This window comes from Stegostoma tigrinum, chromosome 19, assembly GCF_030684315.1.
Source record: "Stegostoma tigrinum isolate sSteTig4 chromosome 19, sSteTig4.hap1, whole genome shotgun sequence".
In the NCBI taxonomy this organism is placed as follows: Eukaryota; Metazoa; Chordata; class Chondrichthyes; order Orectolobiformes; family Stegostomatidae; genus Stegostoma; species Stegostoma tigrinum.
Window position 1 is genome coordinate 24,427,847 of NC_081372.1, and position 24,571 is coordinate 24,452,417.

Sequence of the window (24,571 nt, forward strand, 5' to 3'; positions counted from 1 at the left end):
GGTACCGTTTGCAACAAAAATTCGTAGCACTTTTTCCATTGGCACCCACAACCTGTTAGTAGGTTCCATTTTCTAAAAACAATTGAACATAAATGTAGAACCCTAAGGATCAGGAGCTGGAGATGGTCTACTTGCCATTCAGGTCATGTTTTACTCCACTGTTATCTTACAGTAAATGGAAAAAAAATGGGCTGGGTGTGGTGGGAAATATGATATTGTGTAAAAGAAGGATCTCTGGGAAATAACATTAGTACCACAATTGATGAAGTAACATGAATTTTAATCTTCAACAATATTTTTAAGATGAAGACAAAAGCTTCATCTATTATAGCTGCTTTGATATTGCACTTTACTGTGAGTTTATTGTCATAGAAAATTATTGAAGGGTCAAATGTAACAGCAGGCCATATTGTCCATCAAATATATTGTACCAGTTTGTGGAACATGGCAATTTGTCATTCTAATGCCAGTTTCCAACATTTTTATACATATCCTTCAATTTTCTTGCTTTTAAAATAAATACCAATCCTCCCTTTAAATATTATTCATCTTTTGTGGGCTTTATTTCCAGATTTGACTGGAACATGAAAGTGAATTGTTTATTATTAGCTGAAAACCAACTCAAAAAGAAATTTTCAACCATTGAAATTCCAGTCTTGAAACATAAAGTGGCCACTTTAGATCCATCTTTGGAATCGTTTTCTTGTACAAAAGGAAAATATATTGCTGAAAGAGCTGATATTGTCTGGAGTCCAAGCTCTAGCTAAATGAACTTATCTATCATCATAAAGCTCAACATTCAGAAATAGTTATTTCTCCACATTACAGAAGATAAATAAATATACATCTCTACTTCTCTGTTTGAATGCTGGACTTTCCTCTCGCAACTGTGTCCTTCATTCCTTATACATATAATAACTTTGGTGAAGACTTTGCAGGGTTATTCTCCATGAAATTTTTTCACAAATATTTTAAATGTGTGCCTACAAAGTTCCTCCATGTGTTATTTTAAAATGGTTATTAATCCAGCAAATGTAAGTGGGGAACAAGTTCACTACACTCATGCATTTATATTTTTTCTGCATCGTGCCACAACTACCACAGAAAGTGACACTAATCCTTAAACGTTAGAATATTGATGAGAAGAAAATAATATTCAAATGATATTGCCCTGTTCTTCTGGACTTGATCTTTGTCACATATTGTGTGAATGAAAAACACACAGAAGAATATTTAAATTGCTATCTTCCTTGTCATGAGGATAAAGCTGTCCTAGTAACTATGTGCAGTGATATTTTAAATATATCTATTGTATGTATAGATATATATATATATACAAATAGCCATTAATATGCTTCTAACATTCAATTGAGACTAGGTAGGGAAGGAGAAGGATTGCTCTGGATGTTAATTGTCACAACATTGTAAATCATTTGGTACGTATTTTCTTGAGTTAACATTTCTCATGGAATTGTTTTTTTTTAAAAGCACATTTATAATCTTATAGAAAATCTGTCCAATAATACATCAATTCATTTAGAGTTTTACCACAAATTGTAATAAAGACAGCACTACCGTCAAGTCTCAAAAAAATTAAGATAAAAATCATTCCTTTTCAAATAGAAATAAATATAAAATTCAGTATTTTATAATAACGTTTATCTTAAGAAAATATTTTTAAAAGTCACCCGGATAATCTTGTCTGATAGAAAACAATTTCTTCGGAAAAATCACTTCAACGATTCTTACCCTTAGCATCCATATTTGTAACTGAATGATTAGAAATTGAAGCCTGGAGAGTTCATCATTCTTTTCCAAACAATATCAACAGCGAAAACAAGGATGGAGCATCTGCTTATTAAATTTCAGTGGCTATACATAAATCATTCATTTACTAATGCTACAAATTTGAATTCCTAAGTCTGTGTGTCCTTTACAGGTAGTCCACTTACACAGAGTTCACCTCTCAACTAGTGAGAACTTATATGGCTAGATCCTCAACCCAATGCATTTAAATCATCTAAAGATAAGTTTGAAGAACAATCAAGAGGCCCCAATGGCATTTTAAACTGGTATGGCACAAGAGTTATACTCAAGGCTGTGTTAAACTGAAGCATCATATGACCACCTGCTTCAGACCACTACACACTGCTCTCCTCTGAATTCTGAAAATCAACAGTAATGTTGAAGTTCCAGTTTAAAAATAGCCTTAATTTGAATATCAGTTGGGGAAATGGGGCTAGATTTTATGTTTACCTAAGTATAATGAATTCTCCCACATTTAGGCCATGAAGATTGCTGCTTTAGTCACTATGATATTTGCACCGTGTGTACACTTCCTGTGTGGCTGGTGCCAGATACCATGTTGGGAAGGTGATCAGTACTGAAAGTATGCAAACTTAGGCAGGCCTACTCAGTCAGCATGTCGTGCTATTATGTTTTACTCACTGCCCACATCTGCCTTTCACACCCCAACTCTACCTCCTGCTGTGTCCATCCCTGAAAAAGAAAATCCCACAATTCACTTCAAAATGCATCCTGAAGTTCCCAATGGCTGACCCCCTTGGTCCTCCATTCACCCCAACATCCTGTAGCAACTGCTTTGCTCAACCACTCCCTTGCCTCTACCTTTGATGCCTGAAATCTGAAAAAAAGTGTCTCCTCTCAACCTGTCCATTCCTCCCTTGTACTATTTTACCTGTTTGTCTGTTTTTGGCTAACTATGGTTTGTGCTGTAATTTTTCCCTGCCTTATCTTTTAATAACTTTTTGTTGTTTGTGACATTTCACCCAGTCTGTTGAACTGCCAGTTATCTTTATATGTCTTTTCTTTGAGCCTTATATCGTCTTTGACTTTTTGAGTTTACCATAGATGGCGGGTCCATTCCTTAGATATTTTCTTATTTGTTGGAATTTATCTATTCTGTGCTTTCTGGAATATCTCTTGAAATGTTTGTCACTGCATCTCCAATGACCTATCCCTTAACCTAAAATTCACTTTGTCACTTCATCCGACAGAGGGGCAGCGTTAAAAAAGCTTGTGATTTCAAATAAATCTGTTGGACTATAACCTTGTGCTGTATGACTTCTGAACTTGTCCATTCCAGTCCAACACTAGCATCTCCACATCTTAACCTAAATTGCCAGTTGACTTTTGATGGCTCTGTTTTCATGCATTTATCATTGCCCATATTTTAAATTCAAAATAGAAGTCTTGGACCCACACTTCTTTCTCTTACACTATATGAATCATATTATGGTCAGTGCTTTGACTATGAGGTCAGTAATTAATTGATCTCATTGGTCAAAACTGGTTTTGGTATAGCCACAACACAGGACCAAGAATTTGTCCCAAAAGCATTCAATAAATTCCTTCTCTTGATTATTTTTGCCTGTCTGATTTTTCCAGTCTGCATGTGATTTAAAATCTCCTGTGGCAACTGTTGTATCCTCTTGACAATCTCCATTACTTCTACCTTGAAAGCCTATCCTATCATTGGGTACTGTTAAGGAGCCTGCACGCAACTCCCAAAAGCAATCTCTTGCCCTTTTCATTCTTTTCCTGGTTCCCTGAATATAGGTCATCTCTTACTCTTCTGCTAATATTGTCTTTAATTAAGAAAGCCACTCACCCGCTCTTTTCTAGCTTTCTGCCTTTCCTAAGTGCCACACTCCCTTCAATATTCAGGTCTCAGTCTGGGTCATCCTGCAGCCTTGTCTCAGTTATGGCCACTAGATGTTATTTGTTTACCTCCATTTCTATTATTGGCTCATCTGTCTTGTTTCAAATGCTGCATACATTCAAATGCAGTGCTTTAATTTTTGACCCTTTTATTATTTTTGGAATCATGTATCATATGTGTTGATTGCTGTGAGTGCTCTGAGATCTGCTTTCTCTAACCCTGCCTATTATTCTCTGTTTATCATTTCCCATATTAATTCCATCCTGTTCTGTATTTTCCCCAATCTTTTATTCACCACAGCCTCTAAAGTTTGGGCCTTTGCCCCACTATTTAGTTTACTACTCCTCTACTTCCCTATGAAGTTTGCAAGGACACCAGTCCCAGTACAGTTCAGATGTAAAGTGTTCTAATGATCCTGATCCTGCTTTGCCCAGTGTTGGTGCCAGGGCCCCATAACATATCACAGGACACCAATACTATTAAATCTTGTGCTTCTCATTTAGGACTTAGCCACTACCAAGGCAACAGCACAAAAACAGCTTTTAGTAATCCCAAACCTCCAGGCATGCAAAATTCAAGTTAGATAAAACATTGAATAAGAAATATAAGCACAATAAAACAGAGCTGTCTTAGCTTCAAGGGGAGTTGCAAGGGCACTGAGATTGTTAATGACCAGTGCAAATGAGTTTTAAATACAGTCATAAACATGATGAGTTCACGGGTCTGGTACTGAAAGTATAATTGCAAGGAAGATTTAATCGTATTTAATAAAAATGATAAATGACTTGGTGCCACTTTATAATAGTTGGAACATGTTTACAAAGGATCAGATTTGTGTCGTATTTAATGCTGATTATTCCATTCATATGTTTGCTCTTCCTAAAAATTCAACATTGAAACCAATCTTCATTAATTCACAACAATTACACAAACATATTTGTTCCAATTTATTTTGTTTCAAAAGCATTTCTGGATGCTCTGTGCATTTAATAAGCCATCAAGTATTCATTTGCCAGTTATAAAACTTGCAGTTAAATGCAGTTCAGAAGACACAAATGACATCAGTCTTGCTGTCCAATTGACTCTGAGCTTAATGGACAAAGAAAATCAAAGGAATCTATCACAGTCTGTCTGACTTAAATGATTTCAACCAAACATGGAGTGCAGCACCATGGATGGCCTCACACACCTGGGATAAGACATAAAAACTAGCTTGGGTTCTTGCGGCAGCTTGCTATAGGTACTGAGCTACAGAAAGGATGCGAGCTGAGTCTCATTGAGGAATGCATTATATTCAACTGTAATGCCCTCCACAATTAAATTGCTTCTGGCACTGTCATTTAGGTGCCCTGCCAAAGCACATTAGGAGCAGTGGAAGAAAACATAGAGAAATTTGATAGCTTCACAAAAGGAGACAAAATTGATTAGAAGTATACTGCATTCTTTAAACAATATTACAAATAAGGAATTTTATTTTCAAAGACAACCGAAGAAAACAAGAATTCCAAAAGCAGGTTCTCGAATGTTAGTCAGCTATTCTGTCTCACATCAAAGTAATAGTTGTCAGGGAAACAAAGAATACACTTATAAACTATGTTCTACTGTATGTGGATCTGAAAGGGCACGAAAGTGTTAATTTTGAGGAGTGTGATAAACGCTGCCCACCATGATGATGTCATATGGATACCTGGGCAGAACAGTTTTTGATCTTGAAGAAAAGAGACCCAACACTGCTACTCTCTTCATAGCCCGTGTAGTTCATTTTGTCAACTGAGTTTCCTGGTGCCCGGCTAATTGTGGCTCTGTGAAACTTTTCTCATGCAAATTTTTGTTTTCACCTCATTAATTATGCAACTGGGATCTTGGGTGCCTGTCCCAGGGAATGAGATCGCCAAAGAGGCAAAGTGTTTGCCACTCCTGGGACCTTCATGCCAGCAGTGCCATATTTAAAGTCAGGCTGCCACCACTTCAGTTGTTGTGAGGCAGGACCTGGCCGTCATACTGTGGTGCTTGATCCTTATTACTGAATATCTGGCCCACAGGAAAGAAAATCTCCCTCTCCAGCTTGTGAACAGGGACCTGGAAGCCGTGCTACCAGTCCAAGTCATCTTAGAGCCAAATTATATTTTAAATCAGTACTGCATCCAAGTGATGTGGGGCACCCGGCACTCCATAAGGATAAGTGTCACCACTTCTCTCTACTACCTCACACTCACAGAGCCATAACACACTCTAACTCTGCCACCGCACACATCTCTCAGCAGAGCCGTACTGCGATGCATCCGCTCCTCGACTCTTCATTGCTCCCCACCGTGACAAACTGGCTGCTTTTCCCTGTGTGTTAAAAAGTGGTTGAGCCACAGAGGCAAGCAGCCTGGAACTGAAATTGGTAGACCCCGCATGCTAAGAAAGAAGTGCAAGCCACTCAGAGGCTGGTAAATTCATGCTGAAGTCTGTGAATATGCATGAAGAATGCAATGTGGGAGTAGACAGAGGCTGGCAGCCTCAGAGTAAATGCAAAGTGAGTGGGTGCTAAGGAAGCAGGCTCAGAGGCATTAGATGCACTTTATGTATGTGCATGTGATATGTGTGTCTTCGTGCACAAAGCCACCTGGCAGTCGCATGCTTTTTTTACATTCACAAGATGAGGATGTTTCTGACTGTTGTTTCTGAGTGGGGGACTCAATTACTAGGGGTCATGAGTTCAAAGTGAGGGCAGGAAAGTTTAAGGGAGATATGCGTGGAAAGTTCTTTACACAGAGGGTGGTGGGTGCCTGGAACGCATTGCCAGCGGAGGTGATAGACGCAGACATGTTAGCGTCTTTTAAGATATATTTGGACAGGTACATGGATGGGCAGGGAGCAAATGGACACAGACCGTTAGAAAATAGATGACAGGTTAGACAGAGGATCTTGATTGGCGCAGGCTAGGAGGGCCGAAGGGCCTGTTCCTGTGCTGTAGGTTTCTTTGTTTCTTTGTTTTGTATATCAGCATTTATTGCTCATCCTGGATGACAGTTGAGAGTCAACAACGTTATTGTGGGCCTGGAGTCACATCTAGGCCAGATCAGGTAAAGTTGACAGTCTCCTTCCCTAAAAGACATTAGTGAACCACATGGATTTTTACAATAATCAGGAATAGATTTGTGGTCATCATTCAACCCTTAATCTGCCGTGGCAGAAGTCGAACCCAGCTCTCCCAAATAGTAGTCAAATAGTAGTCTATAAAATATTTGGTGATCTCTGGCAGAATTGGCCATTGCAGTCTAGGATCTGCAAGTCATAGCTATTTAAATGTTCTGTCTTGCTAAGAGCACTGTGTTGGTATTCACTTGTAGAATTTTTCACACAACATATATTTGGAGGTTAGAGGGCATTTACTAAGAAAGTTCCTGTAAATTGGCTACAGGATAAATCACTGGCTTGTATTCTCCAGAAGAAGTTGCTAAGGTCACAAAATTCTGCAGAGCTGACTGGTCTTTGTGGTCCTGAGATGCTGCTTGGCCTGCTGTGTTCATCCAGCCTCACATTTTATTATCTCCCACCATTACCTGGGTTTCTAGATTAACAGTCCAGTGATAATGCCACTAGACCATTGCGTCCCCTGATAGGTGTCCTTGAGCTGTTGAAGGGTTGAGGTGGCGTGTGCATTGACCAAGAGCCAGCATGATGATGTGGTGAGGCTCTTGTCCTGTTGCTGTTGAGTTCATGGATGAAGCGTGGAGGTGGATAGTGGTCATGGTGCACACACAGTGGCATTGTTGGGAAGAAGCATGTGTATGATTTCTGTCACAATGAAATGGGAACTGATTGTGCAACTATTTATAGCTTGCATGATTTGGGCATGGTAGGAACAAAGCTTAATATTTAAAGTTATTTGAATGTATGAAATTCAAAATGCATTATTTTCACCATATTATATTAATAAAGTTACCCAGAACCAATGAACCAAATAATTTAATTAAGTAATTAACTAGTTAATTGCATATTAACCTTTCATTTGGCACCTTATTGAATGCTTTTTGGAACTCTTAAGTAGACAACATATGTTAGTATGTCTCTATCCATTCATATCGTTAAATCTTCAACAAACATTAATAAATTAGTTAAACATGATTTGCCTTCTATGTGACCATGAGCAATCTGTCTGATCACACTATGATTTCATAAATGTTTCTGCATTGGAGTTTTTTTTTGCTTTTATACAGACCTGTTATGTGTTATATGTGTAATATATGTGATGTCAAACATTATATTTGTCATCCTTCAGACAGCCAAAAAGACAAAGACCAGTCAGCTCTGCAGAATTTTGTGACCTTAGCAACTTCTTCTGGAGAATACAAGCCAGTGATTTATCCTGTAGCCAATTTACAGGAACTTTCTTAGTAAATGCCCTCTAACCTCCAAATATATGTTGTGTGAAAAATTCTACAAGTGAATACCAACACAGTGCTCTTAGCAAGACAGAACATTTAAATAGCTATGACTTGCAGATCCTAGACTGCAATGGCCAATTCTGCCAGAGATCACCAAATATTTTATAGACTACTATTTGACTTAATAGCTGTTGCATTAAGGCACTGACATAAAAATTAGAAAAAAGAACTGAACGTAGCATTTTGAAAGAGAGAGCTGCTGAATAAATCAAAATACACCTTGTCCTGGTTACTTTGAGATGGCTTTATACCGTTCCCCATGTTCAATTAATAACAGATAATCAGTTTCAAAGGCCTGGGTCAATTATTTTATAAAACTGAATCAAAGTAACTTTTAAAGGCCCTTTCTAACATTTTCCAAAATTTATTAGACCAATGTCAATTTAAGAGGTTTCAGTGAATGTGAAAACATATGTTGAAAAATACCCACAACCACGTTTCTGTTCTTGACATTTTGATGGATACAGGTTCAGGAAGTTAGCAGTATAAGTGAAATCCTTTAGGCTTTTACAAAGACCAAAAGTCAGGTCTGATTTAGAAAGAGCAGAAATTTTTGTCTGAGGAATGGAAAAGGTCACAGTTTAATATTCATAAAGATGACAAATAATGACAGATTACTGAGGTGAGTTAAAGTCACAGGATATTGACTAACACAGATCAGAATAATAATTCTGAAGTTTATAGTAGAAAAAATAGTATCTTTGCAGCAGTGAGGGAAGTGCTGAAATTTACATTTAGAAGTTTTTGAAGGCTGCACGCACAACACTGGATGTTGAAATGCTGTAAATTAATACAGTGGGTCATGCAGAATTGGAAGCACAGAGCAAATGAGTAATGCAAACATTGATATGAAAGATTTATTGAGTGTGATTGAGAATGACTGTTCCCAATACCAACTGCAATATTCAGCACATAAGCTTGCTTTTATCTTGCACTCTGTGCTTCAAATTTGTGTACTTATGATCAGCTCTCAATTCTCTGCTGTATGCTTGTTCATTTCTTATCAGAAGGAATAAGAGCAGGTGTATACCACGTGGTCCCTCAAACTTGTTCCAACATTCATTACAATTGTCGCTGATCTCTGTCTGTACTCTACTCTCCCTCTTGACCTGTTTTTCTTCATTTGCTGAGAGACCAAAAAGCTGTCCGTCTAAACCATGAATATACTCCATGGTGGAAAATCATGATGCACTTCTGATGCAGCAATTTCCAACTATTTTGCAATTACTGCAATTTGAACCCATGAGTTTTGCAGGTTTTTATGTTTGACAGTTTTTTATGCTTGATAATAAGAATTATTTTGTGGATATAATGTAACCCCGTGTGCAGTGGAGATAATATATTAGTCTCCCAAAATATGCGTCATGTTGTACTTGAACCTGATCAAATTCAGCAGAAAGTTTTGAAGTATTAAATGCCCTGGTTGATTCAGTTTACTACTTGATCTGGATTAAGATTTTTGGAAGGATGAGGGAGGTGGAACAGAATTCAGCTGTCTACTCACAACTGATCCCATCATCTCAGCTCATTGAATCAAGCACTGAATGACCAATTACTAATTCTCCAGCAAGAAGGCACCAATCCAACACGCAAAGAGTGGCTCTGAGTCCAATTGTGGGTCTCAGCCAGAGGGTTATGAGGCAGCTGCAAACAGGAAATCCAAATTTTGGCTATATTCTCTACCATTTAGAAGAATGAAAAGTGAACTCATTAAAAAATGTAAGATTCTGAAGGGACTGGAAGGGGTAGCTGCTGCTGGTGAGGGTGAAGTGGGTGTGGCTGGTGGGTCAAGGTAGAGTGTCAATTTCTGATTGTAAAGCTCAGTTTATGGGGTTTTTTTGCACTAGCAAGACTGTGAACCACCGAATGAAATCAAATACATGATTCGAAAAGGTTCAGGACAAATTAGTAACTAGTCCATAAATAAGAAAATAATGATGAGGCACTGAATATAAGCATTCATGCTCCCAGAAAGAGTAAGAGCTTCAAACAGAAGTCAAAACATAATGTCTTTAAAGATGTTCAAATCGAAACAATTAATTTTCCAATTAGGGAAAATAGTTAGGCAAGTTCAATTTTAGCCCTTTTAAAAATGATAAGGATGATATTATCAATGAAATAAGGAAATGGCGAACTTATTTTGTTTCAGCATTTGCAGCAAACAGAGGCATCAGCCTGCAGAAACTAACATTGAGTCAAGAACAGGGCCTCACTAAAACTAATCATAGAATACCTGCGGTGCAGAAACATGCCCTTCAGCACAACTAGTACACACAAAGCCTCGGCGAGTCCCACCCAGACCTATTCCCCTGTGACCCACCTAACCTATACACCCCTGAACACTACGGGCAATTTAGCATGGACAATCCACCTAACCTGCACATCTCTGGACTGTGTGAGGAAACCGGAGCACCCAGAGGAAACCCACTCAGACACAGGGAGAATGTGCAAATCCCACACAGACAGTCGCCCGAAGGTGGATGTAAGCAAAACAGTACTAAAGATGAAAATAATAGCACTAAGAGTGACAAATTTCAAGGGCCACAGAAAGTTGGTGAGAACCAATGTCCTAACTTTAAGAATTCTCTCATTTAAGAGATGGAAATCAGCAAATTACAGGCCATTCAGCTCAGAAAGCCTCGTGACAAAGGGTAGAATTGGAACTATTATTTACATTGTATCATAGGCTTTGTTTGTAGTGGTATCCTTTACATTATATTCATGAGCGAACCCGCATAAGACAATCTATTCACTTATAATTTAAACGTACTTTGCTATTGTACATTATAAACATGCATCTCTTAATCCAGTCTCTCAATTTATAGCTGTGGTCCAACGAGGAACACAAGTGAATTCCCACTTAATACCTATCACCTGCATAGAACTAAACACAACTAATGCTATTAACAAACTTAACGTCTGTTGCATGTAAATTACTGATATGTATATTTAAATTAGGATGACTGAACATCTTGTAAATTCACAGCTGATCAAAAAGAGTATGAATGGTTTTGACATGCTAATCATGCCTCCTGAAAGTGACTGTGAGCAACTTCAGGTACCATACCTTTGGAAAGATACAATGGCTTTTGAGGGAATGAGGTGACATTTACTTGAATGATACCTGGACCCTAGGGTTAATTTATAATGAGAAACTACACAGGAGTTAGAGGGCGTATAATCTGAAATTCAGAAAGATAAGGGATGATTTTACCAAGATATTTTCAAGATGATAAGAGGGAAAGATAGGCTAGATAGAGGAAAATGGTGCTGGTTTGGGAGTCGAGAACAAGAGGCATATTCTTCTTTCCCTTAAGAAAAGAGCCATTACTTAAAGGAGTGACATTGGTGAATATTTCCATACACAATGGGTATTAAAAGCTTGGCATTCTCTTCCATAAATGGCAATCATTGCTCGATTACATGTTAATTTTAAAGTTCAAAATTTTTTAAACAAGGCATGTTAAAGGATATAGGGAAAATTGAACACATGGAGTTAGGTCCTAGATCAACTGGGATCTGATGGAACATTGAGACAATAGGGACTGCAGATGCTGGATAATCTGCGATAAACAGGTGTAGAGCTAGATGAACACAGCAGGCCAAACAGCATCTTAGGTGCAAGAAAGCTGACGCTTCGGGCCTAGTTCCTTCATTAGAAATGGCCGAGGGGAAGAGGGTCCTGAAATAAATAGGGTGAGAGGTGGAGGTGGATCGAAGATGGATAGAGGAGAAGATAGGTGAAGAGGAGACAGACAAGTTAAAGACGCGGGGATGGAGCCAGTAAAGGAGAGTATAGGTGGGAAGATAAGGAGAAGATAGGTTAGTCCAGGGAGGACAGACAGGTCAAGGAGGCGGGATGAGGTTAGTAGGTAGGAAACGGGGATGCAGCTTGAGGTGGGAGGAAAGGGATAGGTGAGAGAAAGAACAGGTTAGGGAGGTGGGTCAAGCAGGTGGAGGTGGAGGGCAGGCAGGTTTGTGGATTTTGGGAAGGAGATAGAAGCGGGAGGTGCTGGGTTGGGGAACGATGAGGTTGGAGGCTCTGGGTGGGAGGCCACCTGAAGTGATGAGGCTGTGGATAGTTTGGGAGATGATGGTTTGGTGCTCGGGGGTGGGATCATGATCCAGGAGGCGTTTGAGACTTGGCTCCTGGCCTCAGCGATGTTTCACAAGCTTCAAAATCTCCCCTCCCTCTGCCACATCCCAAACCAGCCCAGCTCATCCCCGTCTCCCTAACCTGTTCTTCCTCTCACTTATCCCCTCCTCCCACCTCAAGCCGCACCCCCATTTCCGACCTACTAGCCTCATACTGCCCCCTTGGCCTGTCCGCCCTCCCTGGACTGACCTATTCCCTCCTTACCTCCCCACCTACACTCACCTCTACTGGCTCCATCTCCGCCTCTTTAACTTGCCTGTCTCCTCTCCACCTATCTTCTCCTCTATCCATCTTTGACCCGTCTCCCCCTCTCTCCTTATTTATTTCAGAACTATCTTCCCCTCCCTCATTTCTGATGAAGGGACTAGGCCTGAAACATCAGCTTTCCTGCTCCTGTGATGCTGCTTGTCCTTCTGTGTTCATCCAGCTCTACCCCCTGTTATCTCTGATGGAACATTACATGGCTTAACCATGTTCATATGTTTATATTTTTGTGCCTTGTGTTACAGTTGAATCTGATTTTACTGATACACTTATAATCATTTTGCATCTTTACATTCCCTGAAATTTCAATTCTCTGAAAAGTTTGCTGACAAATAACTAGTTTTCTGTTGAAAATGATATTTAACGATTGCCAGCTATGGTCTTGTAACAGTATAAATGTTAGTCTGCAACAACCTGAGTGCGTAACCAGTCTACTGAAAATACAGTTTTAAAGGGGAAAGTGACATTAATGTCCTAAGATAGATAACTTTAATTTTAAACAGAAATATTCATACAATTGAAGCAATGTTTCCTATTCTGCTAATCAACCTAATTTACATGCTATGTTCCAGCAGAGAGTATAAATCATTGTTTCAAATTGGACTAATCTTATTTAAATAATTTTAAAACAGTAAAAGTGCCATGATATTGCTGTTTAGGTAAACACATTCTGACAATCGATTTTTTTTCTATTTTTTAAATTATGTTTGCATGTACATTTTATTTCTCAAAACACTGAAGTTCTTTGTGTGTGGATACACCCACAGTGGTGTTCAGAACAGAGTTCCAAGAATTCAGTGAAGGAACAGGAATAGAATTCCATGTCAGTAGGGTGTGCAGCGTGAAGTGGAGTTTGCAGGTGATGGTGTCCGCATGTATCTGCTGCCCTGGTCCTTCTGACTAAGATACATGTCCATTTTCAAATAAATCGTGTTAGTGGTGGATTTCATTCCAAAGAAAATGCTCACATATTAGTAATTCTTTGAGCAATTGTTCTTATTACTAATTGTTTGGCTGTTAGAAGCTGAGGCAATTTCAACCAGTATGATCAGGCTCTTGGGTGGAGACATGAGGATCATAGCTGCTGAACAAATATTTTCTGCACAGAGCCTTTGTTCTAATTGTCAGAATAGGGAGCATTCTTGTTATACATGCTTGTTATGTATGAGATGCAATCCAAGCATAAATCTTCAGTTGAAATCTGTAATTTTGATGATAGCCCTCATAATACAAAACATGTCCACCTATAAATAGTTTTGAAAGGGAAAATTGCATGTAAATAAAGTAAAGGGGTTAGTTATTTTAAATGCTAATCTATTTTTTCTAAAGCTGCTAAATTGAAAGTAATTTCAATATATGAAAGTAACTAAATTGATAAATTATAAAATACACTGTTCTATTGAAAATGTTCCTATTTTATTTGCCGACCATTGATACAATACAAAAATCAAAACTGAAATATCTGGTAAATTATAGAGGAAAATAATGCATTCGATGCAACTGGACATGAATGTTACTTGGTAAATAATTGAAAAGTAAAATATTAGTTATTTTCAAGATTGCAGAGAAGTATTCCATAGCATATCAGACCTATAACCATTAAGAATAAATGTGGAAGTGTACAACCACAGAAAAAAAAATAGGCGTAGAGTATGACAAAACTTGGAGCTGGATGAACACAGCAGGCCAAGCAGCATCTGAGGAACAGGCAAGCTGACGTTTCAGGCCTAGACCCTTCATCAGAGTAGATGTGTTGGCCATGTCATTGGTATTTCATCAAAGATTGACAATATATCTATTACTCCCTTCAACACTTCAAGATATCTAATTTTTGTCATGCCTGCTTTGCCTGGTATTATAATTGATGTATTGGCATTGAATGTGACATTAAATTAAAACAAAACATCATAAATGCCAGTTGATTGCTTCCCTGATTACACTTAGTCACATAACATTATCTTGAGCCTCAGTTAGCAAAATAATTAACTGTGCAGCCTGGTTTTCAAAAGGAACAGAGGTATAGAAGAAGCAGAGATGAATAGGTACATTTGATGTTTAAAAATAGAAAGCAAAAATAAAAGCTACAGAAAACATTAAATGTGTAATTGAGCCATAAGTAAAATTGAATCGATGAAATAGAAGTTGAGCTAAGCAAGAACTGATGGGTCAGAGCTGACCAGGAAAATGTGAGTAATATTTTGATGTTTTCGATTTTAATTTCCATTTAGTTTTTTACAGTGTGACATTGTTAGCAAACTAATAGACAGACTGGCTGACTTCCTCAGGTAATCTTGAAACTTTTGCCCCGCTTCCAGTCTTTCAAGAGTTAGTGATACATTTTGATATCTGATGTTGATGACACTGGCCCTGAATCTCCTCTGGAAGGAACAGGGGAGACAGAAAACTAGTGGCTCCACTAATCGCCAGCTATAATGATAACTCTGTTGGAGACAAGCAGCAGCATGGAGATGCTGCTCTTACTGGGAGTTTCTGCATTGATTTCACAAGACCGGACTTCCATTTTGCTGTTACATGATCCAGGGATAATGAAAGGGTGAGCCAGTGTGTTTCACTAAGCCGAGAGTTCCTACTTCTCCACTACAGTTGAGACTCAACATCCTGGGGAAGTTGGTATACCAATGTACCAGCATTCGTATCAAGTGAATGGCAGTTGCAGCTCAGAGGTCTAAGGCAGAACCTGTTGTAAACAAATATCTCCAGTATTTATTTTCCAGGTGATTTCTGCTACTGATTAAGTTCTTTGTTGTTTGAGTTGTTGAAGCGTAGCCCAGAGACAGAACAGATTTTGTATATCTCATTGCAGGGAGTAGGCTACGATGGTCTCCCCGAATAGTTTACCAAAGCTAGAATATGAATCCAACAGAACTCGAGAATCTACCAAGTTGACACTGTATTGCTGAATACATTGCAGTTCTGGGAAGAACTAAACATGAGCATGGCACAAACCTTCATTAGTTTGTGGCAGTGACAATGAAATGTAGACTTATTTCAGCAGTAACAAATGTCAAATCTACATGAGCCAAAACAACTTCTTTCATTCAGTCTGTTCAACGGACAGTATTAGACCTGTTCTCAGCAAAGTATAATATGTACTAATGATACCTAAACTGCAAGATAAATATGACGTACAAAGGTGTTTCAGTTTCTTCGACTTTTTATCAGTTTCTGTAAAAGTGACTGCCCTTGACGTCAAGGCAATATTTAACTAAGTGTGGCATCAAAGTTCTTCAGCAAAACTGAATTCAGTGGGAAAGATATCTCTGCTGGTTGGACCCTTCCTGGCACAAAGCAAAATGGCTGCAGTGGTAAGACGTCTCTCTTCTTAGCTCCAGGATGTCTCTGCAGACGTTCCTTATGATAATACCTCTGGCCCAACTATCCTCTTCAGCAACCATCTCTACATCCTAAGGTCAGAGGAAGGGATATTCATTGATGACTGCACAATGTTCAGCACCTTTTTACCTCCTCACATACTGAAACAATCCATGCCCAATTGCAGCAAGACCCGAACATATCAGGCTTAGGCTGACTAGTGACACGTAGCATCTGCATCACACTGGTGCCAGGCAATTACTATATCTAACAAGAGTGATTCTCACCATTTCCAACAAGCGAGATTCTAACCATTTTCCTTGGCATTCAAAGGCATCACAAACACTGAAACTTGACTATTAATATCAACAGCAAAAAACAAAGTTGCTGGAAAAGCTCAGACGTCTGGTAGGATCTGTGGAGGAGAAAACAGTGTTAATGTTTCCGGTCCGGAGATCCTTCCTCAGAACTGTTCTGAAGAAGGGTCACCGGATCTGAAACATTAACTCTGGTTTCTCCTCTACAGATGCTGCCAGACCTGCTGAGCTTTTCAGCAACAGGCCAAGCAACATCTTAGGAGCACAAAAGCTGATGTTTCGGGCCTAGACCCTTCATCAGAGAGGCTCTCTGATGAAGGGTCTAGACCCGAAATGTCAGCTTTTGTGCTCCTAAGATGCTGCTTGGCCTGCTGTGTTCATCCAGCTCCATACTTTGTTATCTTGGATTCTCCAGCATCTGCAGTTCCCATCTCTGAGCTTTTCAACAACTTTGTTTTTGTTCCTGATTTACAGCATCTTGCAGTTCTTTCGGTTTTTAATGACTATTAACATCCTGCACAGCAGAAATTCATGAAGATTCCTTAACCAGCCCCTTCCAAACCCATGATAATAAAATGTGAGGCTGGATGAACACAGCAGGCCCAGCAGCATCTCAGGAGCACAAAAGCTGACGTTTCGGGCCTAGACCCTTCATCAGAGAGTCTCTGATGAAGGGTCTAGGCCCGAAACGTCAGTTTTTGTGCTCCTGAGATGCTGCTGGGCCTGCTATGTTCATCCAGCCTCACATTTTATTATCTTGGATTCTCCAGCATCTGCAGTTCCCATTATCACCTTCCAAACCCATAACCACCACCATGTAGAATGACAATGGCAGCAGATACATGGGAACACCAACACCTGCAAATTCCCCACCAAGCCACTCACTATCCAGGCTTGAAAATATGTTGCCGTTCGTCCAGTGGCATGTCCTCCCTAACTACATTATACAGGTACCTGCACCAAATGGACTGCTGTATTTCAAGAAAACAACCTACTACTAGCTTCCAAAGGGCAACTAGGGACAAGTAATAAATGTTGGGTTGATTCATATCTGTGAATTAATAAAATATTCAAAAATTCTCTCTCATCCAGTAAGTGTGTAATTCAATATTATGATCTTGCTAAACTGGCAACATTGAAGTTGATGCTGAGGCCACTTTATGCATGCTGTATATTTTAGTCCTTACTAAAATGTACCATAATTCCGGATGTGAGTTTTCAACCTGAGCTACAAATCTTCTCAAAACTCGCATGTACCATAATTAATCAGGTTCTTCTTGAGTAAGATATCTTGAAATTTATTAATACCACTGGCTATTTATAGGACTGTAATACCACAGACTTACACAGTCTTGGTTTCATGCTTAATGACATGACTCTACATTTGACATATATGACCAACTGACCATGTTGACTCCGTTATATAGAGAGAAGACAAAGTGATAACTAACTTAAATATATCGGTCTGTCCAGTCTGGAATCTAACCATAATATATGAGATAACTGCACAGAGGCCAGTATCATGTCACCAAGTCACCCTTTGTTTCCATGTGCACAGTGCGTGGGCTTTGACCAACCAGCTCAGAGTCTGTCGGCTAGGACTCCCTAATTGGCCCAGGTTAACAACCTTAATCAAGGATCTTGTAGTCAATAAGATCCACCTGGCCTTTGTTCCAATCACTATAATCCACGTTTCCCTTTTCTCTTTAAAGAATGGGAATCTTTGATAACTTGTATAAGGATGAGTATATGTCATTGTATCTATACATTCAGGTAATACTGTACGTAACACATAACCAGACAGTTGTCATGATCCAGCAGTGTAGCTTCACTCTGCAGGGTGGTAATGGTTATCATGGATAGATATGTTTTTTTTTCAAAAGTAAGTTATTTTTTGGCATGACACCTTCAGTATTGGAGTCCTTATCATGTGTGACGAGTGGTTAATTGTATGTAATTTGGTCTGCAGGTCTTCACAAGACTTGACCATCATTCATTACCATGATATATTACGTTGGCTCGACACAGCAACATGTATCTTCCCATGAACTCATTTATCTTTTCTAAATTTTTGAGCTTGTATACTTTGTCCTGATTCAAGTTGGGATTTGGTCTGCATGTTCATTGGTCATGCTCTTGTACCATTTTTTACCTTTTTTCCAAAGATGTATGTTATGCACATAAGGCTGTGTGATGAGCACACAGAAGGGAAAATTACACAGATCTATGTACTGCCAGACTACTCAGACATCTTGGCATCATAGAACATAGAACATAGAACATAGAACAGTACAGCACAGAACAGGCCCTTCAGCCCACAATGTTGTGCCGACCATTGATCCTCATGGATGCACCCTCAAATTTCTGTGACCATATGCATGTCCAGCAGTCTCTTAAATGACCCCAATGACCTTGCTTCCACAACTGCTGCTGGCAACGCATTCCATGCTCTCACAACTCTCTGCGTAAAGAACCTGCCTCTGACATCCCCTCTATACTTTCCACCAACCAGCTTAAAACTATGACCCCTCGTGCTAGCCATTTCTGCCCTGGGAAATAGTCTCTGGCTATCGACTCTATCTATGCCTCTCATTATCTTGTATACCTCAATTAGGTCCCCTCTCCTCCTCCTTTTCTCCAATGAAAAGAGACCGAGCTCAGTCAACCTCTCTTCATAAGATAAGCCCTCCAGTCCAGGCAGCATCCTGGTAAACCTCCTCTGAACCCTCTCCAAAGCATCCACATCTTTCCTATAATAGGGCGCCCAGAACTGGACGCAGTATTCCAAGTGCGGTCTAACCAAAGTTTTATAGAGCTGCAACAAGATCTCACGACTCTTAAACTCAATCCCCCTGTTAATGAAAGCCAAAACACCATATGCTTTCTTAACAACCCTGTCCACTTGGGTGGCCATTTTAAGGGATCTATGTATCTGCACACCAAGATCCCTCTGTTCCTCCACGCTGCCAAGAATCCTATCCTTAATCCTGTACTCAGTTTTCAAATTCGACCTTCCAAAATGCATCACCTCGCATTTATCCAGGTTGAACTCCATCTGCCACCTCTCAGCCCATCTCTGCATCCTGTCAATGTCCCGCTGCAGCCTACAACAGCCCTCTACACTGTCAACGACACCTCCGACCTTTGTGTCGTCTGCAAACTTGCTGACCCATCCTTCAATTCCCTCGTCCAAGTCATTAATAAAAATTACAAACAGTAGAGGCCCAAGGACAGAGCCCTGTGGAACCCCACTCACCACTGACTTCCAGGCAGAATATTTTCCTTCTACTACCACTCGCTGTCTTCTGTTGGCCAGCCAATTCTGTATCCAAGCAGCTAAGTTCCCCTGTATCCCATTCCTCCTGACCTTCTGAATGAGCCTTCCATGGGGAACCTTATCAAATGCCTTACTGAAGTCCATATACACCACATCCACAGCTTGACCCTCATCAACCTTACTAGTCACATCCTCAAAAAACTCGATAAGGTTTGTAAGGCATGACCTACCCCTCACAAAGCCGTGTTGACTGTATTTGATCAAGCCATGCTCTTCCAGATGGTCATAAATCTTATCCCTCAGAATCCTTTCTAACACCTTGCAGACGACAGACGTGAGACTTACCGGTCTAAAATTGCCGGGGATTTCCCTATTTCCTTTCTTGAAGAGAGGAATTACATTTGCCTCTCTCCAGTCCTCAGGTACGACTCCAGTGGAGAGCGAGGATGCAAAGATCTTCGCAAGTGGCGAAGCAATTGCATTTCTCGCTTCCCAAAGCAGCCGAGGACAAATCTGATCCGGGCCTGGCGACTTGTCAATCTTAATGTTTGACAAAATTTTCAGTACATCAGCTTCCTCTATCTCTATCCATTCCAGCATGCACACCTACTCTTCAAAGGTTTCATTCACTACACAGGTCGTTTCTTTCGTAAAGACAGAAGCAAAAAACTCATTTAGGGCTTCCCCTACCTCCTCAGGCTCCACACACAAGTTCCCTATGCTATCCCTGATCGGCCCTACTCTTTCTTTGACCATTCTCTTATTCCTCACGTAAGTGTAAAATGCCTTTGTGTTTTCCCGGATTCCTTCTGCCAAGCCTTTCTCGTGCCCCCTCCTGGCTCTCCTCAGACCATTTTTGAGCTCCTTCCTTGCCTGCATGTAATCCTCTCTAGCTGAACTTGACCCTAGCTTCCTCCACCTTATGTAAGCTACCTTCTTCCTTTTCACTAGAAGCTCCACCGCTCTCGTCATCCAAGGTTCCTTTATCTTACCCCGTCTTGCCTGTCTCAGAGGGACATATTTACTCATCACTCCCAACAACTGTTCCTTAAACCATCTCCACATGTCTATAGTTCCCTTACCATGGAACAACTGCTCCCAGTCCATGCTTCCTAACTCGTGTCTAATCGCATCATAGTTTCCTCTTCCCCAATTAAATATCCTCCCATTCTGCCTAATCCTCTCCTTCTCCATAGCTATGTAGAATGAGAGAGTGTTATCATGGTAGCCCACAAACCCACCAACACACTAAAACAGCAGCTAATGAACTTAAAAGACCCTGTACAGACAACAAACAAAATGAACATCATCTACAAAATATCTTGCAAGAACTGTGACAAACACTACATTGGACAAACAGGCAGAAAGCTAGCCACCAGGATACACGAACATCAACTAGCCACAAAACGACATGACCCACTATCACTAGTATCCTTACATACAGATGAGGAAGGACACCACTTTGATTGGGACAACACATCCATCCTAGGACAAGCCAAACAGAGACACGCACGAGAATTCCTAGAAGCATGGTATTCCAACCGGAACTCCATCAACAAACACATTGATTTGGAGCCAAACTACCATCCCCTGAGAAAAAGAACAGGAAATGACATCACCAATGCAGGAAATGACATCACCAACCCAAGGAAACCTAACCAGATAAATAGAAAGCGGGACATAACACCAGCGCTTCGTCGGAGTCTCACTGATGATGTTACCTAGAATGGTGACAAAACGTCTGAAAACTAACCTTCCAGCTCAGCGAGCAATCTCACATCCAGATCTATCTACAAGTAGATAGGCTACAACCCATACATGTAGAATGAATCATACGCATGCATTTGTGATGAGTGCTAATGAAGAGCAGAATGAAACTGTATTGCCACGATTTGGAATGGAATTTTTACGACATCTGAACAATATGGGCAATGGCGAGAAAGTTGAGACAATGCAGCAAGAATAAAAAAAGAGATTCTTGTTCAGAAAATTAGTTTTACTGGCCCTTAAGATTTCAACAGCTATGTGAGAATCTCACTAGTAAGTTATGTGAACACTGTTTGCATGCATAAATATCTTATTATTACCTAATTTCATCTGAAGTATTTTTGTTCACTCTTGGGATGTGGACATCTCATTTATTACCCAATCCTAATTTCCTTGAGAGCAGTTAAACATCAATCATATTGTGGGTTTGAGTCACATGTAGGTCAGACTGAGGGAGGATAGCAGATTTCCCTCCCTAAAGATATAAATGGAAGACATTTTTAAAACAATCACTATTGCCTACACTATTGCACATTTCTACCAAATTCAGATATCATCACTTGCCACAAGGGGATTTGAACTCATGTCCCCAGAATATTAGCCTGGGGTTCTGGATTATTCAACTGGTGACATTACCACGATGTCAACACCTCCTGTAAATTATATGCAGGTTGCTATTCTCCTAGGTACTGGCAGAAAACTCCAATTCTCAACTTGAAAGAGCAGTTACCAGACCATTGCAACTCATCAGCATCTTTTCTGGGCATCCATCAATGCAATCCCAAACATCAGAGAGCACATTCCATGGGCAGCAAACATCCATGGAATTTAGCATCAGCAAAGCACCAGTATCGCAGATAATCATGGCCCATCTTATTAACTTCTGATACAGTTCAGCACTTTACTGTTGAATTTTGGAAGTCACCAATACCTTCCATTGCAATTCTGCTGCCAAGCCACTTTGTGCACATGGATAGGCACCCAGCACGTGGTTTGGAACAGAATGCATTTCAGGGTACTTGTGTTAGCATTCTACATGTTCTGGTGCTCACTCACTCACTGAATTGCTCACAGCATCACTGCTACGCCTTTCAGCGCAGAAAGAAAGCCAGGCAACTTTTCGTATTTGTAAACAATGATTAGTGAATAACACTGTGCTACATCAATGTCACACCTACATCATATGACACCAGTTTATGTGGTGAACGTGCTGCATGTGTTTCAATCAAACGGCCTTGTCTGCAATTTTAAGTGGAATACACCTTAATTTTGTCAACATGGCTGATGGTCCATCCTCAGTCAGGAAATGTGGTGATATGTCTCGTGTGAGTGAATGGGAAGTTCAGAGGGCAATAATAATTAGTGATTTGGGGAAATGGAGCAGGTGAGAGCCATTGAGGAAAGATACTGTATGCAATATTGGGAGTGGTAGACCATGAACTTTGCTGGGAGGTGGAATTAGAGTGAGTGTGAGATAGCAGAGAAAAGGTGGTAGCACTGAGCCTTGTGGAGCACAGAAGGTCATTAAATTTCTAACTTTCCTACTGCATGTTCCTATGGACCATGGACGCAGCATCACAGACAAATGCATTAACCCCTCCCCCCACCCCACCTTCTATTGGCAATGAGGATAAGAACATAACACCTATGGCCACATCCAAAATTCAACATAATTGACCACAAGCAGCCAGTAATGAATTGACCACTCCTTTTATATCCTTCTCATTTTGTATTTCCACTGATGAGAGGGAAACTAGTCAGCAATAAACTACTTCTTTTCAGCCTGGAAGTCGAAATGAATGAACATATTCCCAGCACCACTGTCCTGCTCAGCTCTCCAGCACTGGATGCATAATCTCAATTGTCAATCATAATGAGAAAGAAAATGTGGCTGAGAATGATTGACGTAGTAAATTAAAATCTAGGCTTGTGCCTGTTTGATTATTTGAAAATTTACAATAACCTGTGTTTGTGTCTTGCCATACCACCGAACAAATTAATGCTCTTTCTTTGTCAGTAATCTTGCCAGTGTCAGGAAGTCTTGCTTACTGCTTGCCCTAAAGTGGGTCATTTCTTATTTGCAAGCTATCTTTGGTTTATAGCCACCACCCTTTTAATTACACTTTTTCTCTCGTGCGGCATAAATGCCATGAATAATTTAATAATAGTTTGTGTAATGTCAAATTAGTTATCAAATATTTGAATAAATTACATGAAAATATCACAGGCTGAAGGGTCCTCCCAACAAATACATATTTTAAAACTTAACTGAACGTGTTAGCAAACTTTACATATCTATTCTGACATTGGAGATACAATGAAATCACATAGAAGTATATTATTGTTTAGCTGCTGCTTATGGGCAGAAAGTAATGAAATATGTGGTAAACAAAGCAGTAAGAACACATTGGGGATTCCAAACATACACAATGAAAGCATGGAAAATGGCTTGTTAAAATGTGATGAGTTATTTAAATGGTGGAAAGCTAACCAGATTTTACTAGTGCCTATATTTCAGGATGCTCAGGGGCCAAATTTACCAATATTATTAGCATCAGGACATCATATTAATTTCAGCTGGACTGAACAGGGATGTTGCCATGGTTTTCTTACCCAGCTGAATACCAAGATAAAAGGCAACGGGAGATTATGTTAGATTTTCCATTTGTCCATGTGCCTAGTAAGGAAATGGACCAGCAGCATGATAATGATACCCAGTTAAATTTGCTGTCACATCATGTTATAATGATGCTAGGTACAGGGAACTAACTGAAACCAAGGGTTTGTTACCCCACAATCTGTTGGCAGTTAAATTCTGTCCCCCACCCCTACAAGCCCAGTTCCCAATTGAAGAAACAGAGTTTAGATGATAGGCTTTAAGAGATGTAGTTATATTAGTTAAAAGGTTTTATGCCCTCAGTTTTGGTACAAGGTACATGGAAAAAATATAAAATAAAACATATGACTCTAAAGCATGTATGGAACCTGAAAGACCTGGGTGTACAGTGCATACATCATTAAAGGTTGCAGGATAGTTGGAGACCATGGCAAATAAAGCACACAGTGTCATAGGCTTTATTATCAGAGGCACATAAAGAACAAGGAGTTAATGCTGAACTTTACAAGTTAAACATCAGCTGGAGTATTATGTTCTGGGAGCCAAACTTCAGGAAAGTTGTGAATTTTTATTGGAGAGAGTGCAGAGGAAGATAACCAGAATGGTTCCATGGATGAGATACTTCAGCTACAAAAATAAGTTGCAGAAGTTGGGCTTGTTTTCCTTGTTGGGGGTGGTGGAGAGGAAGGAGGATAAGAGGAGATTTACTAGTTTTCAAAATC

The 24,571-nt window shown here is 39.8% G+C and overlaps 1 protein-coding gene across 7 annotated transcripts in view; it reads left to right on the forward strand.

Annotated features, from left to right (window-relative positions):
• Nucleotides 1–24,571, forward strand: part of LOC125461272 (receptor-type tyrosine-protein phosphatase T) — a 1,279,761-nt gene that overhangs the window by 823,003 nt on the left and 432,187 nt on the right. The gene's annotated exons all lie outside the window — the stretch shown is intronic.